Source organism: Rhinolophus hipposideros (assembly GCF_964194185.1).
Source record: "Rhinolophus hipposideros genome assembly, chromosome: 16".
NCBI classification, from domain to species: Eukaryota; Metazoa; Chordata; class Mammalia; order Chiroptera; family Rhinolophidae; genus Rhinolophus; species Rhinolophus hipposideros.
Window position 1 is genome coordinate 18,999,180 of NC_138062.1, and position 3,365 is coordinate 19,002,544.

Below are 3,365 nucleotides of genomic sequence, written 5' to 3' on the forward strand. Positions count from 1 at the left end.
GGAACTGGGGAAATATATCTTCAAGTAATGTGCGTCCATTAATCCCCAAGAGTCGGAGTACACCCCCAAAGGACCCAACTGAGGTCAGAGTGATTCAGGTATGATTCAGTGTGAATGTCATAAAAGATTTTTGCTTCTCTTCCTCCTTGGCCGTTTGCCTTCGTACTAGCAACTTAAAAATCTCCTTCATTCTTGGTAGTGAGGAACAAGTTTTGTCCTCTGGAGGAAGCATGACGCAGTGATTGAGAGCATGGGTTCTGGAGTTTGTGTGGGTTTTAACTTTATACCTAGATCAGTCAGTCGCTTACTAGCTGTGTGTAAGTTTGATGAGTAACCTACCTATCTGGTAAAATGGAATTGATGTACTAACTTTATAGTGTTAGTGAGGATTAAATGAGAACACAGGAAAATCATTTTGCCATTGTAATGGTACGTAGAGAATACTCAGAGGCTGCTTGCTATTATTATTACATGAAAGTGAGGGATACCTGAAACTACAAACCTTAGATAAGAGTTCAGTTTTTTCTCATGTACTACCATCATGCTCTTACAATATTTTAGGATTGTCTTTAAAGCTCCTGCTCTAGTTAATTCTTTGAATATATTTTATACTATTTGATGGTAGTTATAACTATGTACATTTGAATTAAATTATTTCTAACCATAAAATCTCTCCATTGCACAAAATGCTTTCCCAGAAATTTCAAAATACTCTATTCTGAGCCCTTTAGAGTATTTTACACAGTATGTCAGCTTTCCTTGGTACTTAACCTCCTATTTGGAATCCAGTTTCTATTTTAGCAAACATTCCTTTACTTTTTTTTTTAAGACTTGTGTTATTGGCATATCTGCATCATACCCTGTTTCCCTGAAAATAAGGCCTGGCCGGACCATCAGCTCTGATGCGTCTTTTGGAGCAAACGTTAATATAAGACCCGGTCTTATTTTACTATAATATAAGACCGGGTCTTATACAATACAAGACCGGGTATAATATAATAAATATAATATAATATAAAATACTGGGTCTTATATTAATTTTTGCTCCAAAAGACGCATCAGAGCTGATTGGTTAGGTCTTATTTTGGGGGAAACACGGTATGTGAGGGTTAGGAGAAACATTGAGAAGTTATCCAGTCAGTTCCCTAATTTCAGAAGGGACTGCCATCAAACCCACCTATTCGATGAAAAACTTTTTAAAAACTTCCAGAGAAGGAATTTTATAATTTCCCTTAATAAGGGACTAACAAAACTGTGATTTGTGGTACAATGACAATGTCGGTGGTGGAACAGACTGTACACTGCATTATAAAGAAGGTACAGAAAGGGTGGTTTTTGTTTGCCTTAAATTCAACTATGCATTTCTTCTCAGCTCGAACTACTTTTAAATGTTATAGTTGTAAAAAGCATTAGAAAACTCCGCCTTGTCCTCCTTACGTTGTTATATCATTGGCTATGATGTAGAGACCAATTTCTAAGATATTGTTCACCTTTATTTCTGTTATTCGCTATACTGGAAGTTACCTAATGTTACTAAAATATTCATGACCTTTTTTCTTTTTTTAAATCCATACTCCCTTCTGTGAAGCTCAAAAATGCCACCCCAGCTTCCCCGCCCTCATCTGTGATCTTATCAGGCTAGACCCCTGACTTGGTCAAAAGCATTGGTTTTGACTTACACATAGAGTCAAATCTCATCTGTCACTAACAAGCATATAATTTGGGGCAAGTTATTTCTCCTCTGTGCACCAGTTTGCTTGTCTATAAAATGAGGGTAAGAATAGTTACTTTATAAAGTTGTTGGGATAATTCAATGAGACATTGTATGTAAAATACTTAGCACTCAATAATTGTCAAAAGGATAATTATACTATTAATTTCTGTAGGAGGGTAAAAACGTGTTATATTTCAAACTGAACTCCAAAATTGACAGACACTTTGCTAGAACAATATCAGATTTTATTTAAATGACTACAGTTGTACAGTTACAGCTACAGTTAACATTAGCAATCACAATACAACCTGGCAAGGAATTTTGCCTTCATAATCACTCAATCATGTGGCTATTTAACTCTTTCCTGAAGCTCTTGTCGCTATTACCCAGCATGCACTGAGGACAAAAGATACTGAACAGCATACATATGTTACTCAGTCTTCATGTACTTCAACTTTAATTCAGGAAAAACAAACGGGGAAAAAATCAATGAAAATGATTCTAATATTGCACTCACCCAGTAGATGGCCATCATAGAAATCACGACGCTACTGCTGAAAACTGGTCAACTACCAGGACTTCGAGAAGAAAAGCAACTCTATAGATTAGTGCAGATGGTGGAATAATCCATGTGGGGCTTCATATACACAAATGCTTCCTAAGTCAGACGTTATGTATAAATTCCTCATTAAGTCGACTTCTCATCACCTAAGGGGCATATCTGGGGGCATCACTGTTAATTCCTGTCGAGTACTAGACTGGTTCTGTCACCAATCCTCACCGTTAGCATTGTTATTCAGGTAAGACTAAGAAAATGAACAAGTTGAATTTTCGTTTAAAAAGAAGAATCAGAAAGAAATTTTAGCTTGTTTTTCTTTGCTTCCACTATAGAATTTTGGTTAGTTGGTTAGTAAATTTATGAACCTTCTTAACCCATGTGACAAATCTTGGTGATAAGTCCTGCCCCATGAAGTTTATATAAGTTCACTTTTTTGTCATTAGTGGTATGTTTCATAACAAAATTATTAGAGTGGCACAAAAGCAGTTATAAAATATTGAATGCCTTTTTTTCAGAAAAAAATTAACTTTGTTCTGTAAAATGTAGATGCTGCTAACAAGAATTAAACTGTGTTAATCTTTACCTGAAAATTGGATGCATAAAGGTAGTCTTGGAGTAATTTATTTTGATTAGAAACCTCATCTTAAGGGAATGAGGTGAGGGTACATGTGAGTCAGTAAACTATTCTACTCTGAGCACTCTAAATGCTTAATTTCAACTAATGTTGCTTTTAACTAACACAGTAGAATTATGACTTCATCTGCAAAGTTCTGTAACATCCACCTGGCCAATCTTAAGATAAGAATTCTGTGGAGAGCTACCTTAGGATGACAATAAAGCCATTTAGCACACAAATACTTATGTGCCAAATCTTATTACATGTAGAACCCAACTATTTCAAGGATCAACACTCTCCTCCAATGAATAAAATCACACTAGCTTTTACACTCAAATTTTGCTGACTTAGGATTCCATCACATCGTGCAGGATCTCCGTCTCCTGAAAAATCCTCTCCCCAAGTATTTTTGGAAGTCCCAGGGATTCCCCACTGACTCACAAACAGGTTCACCCTCCTGCCCTGCCCGACTTCTG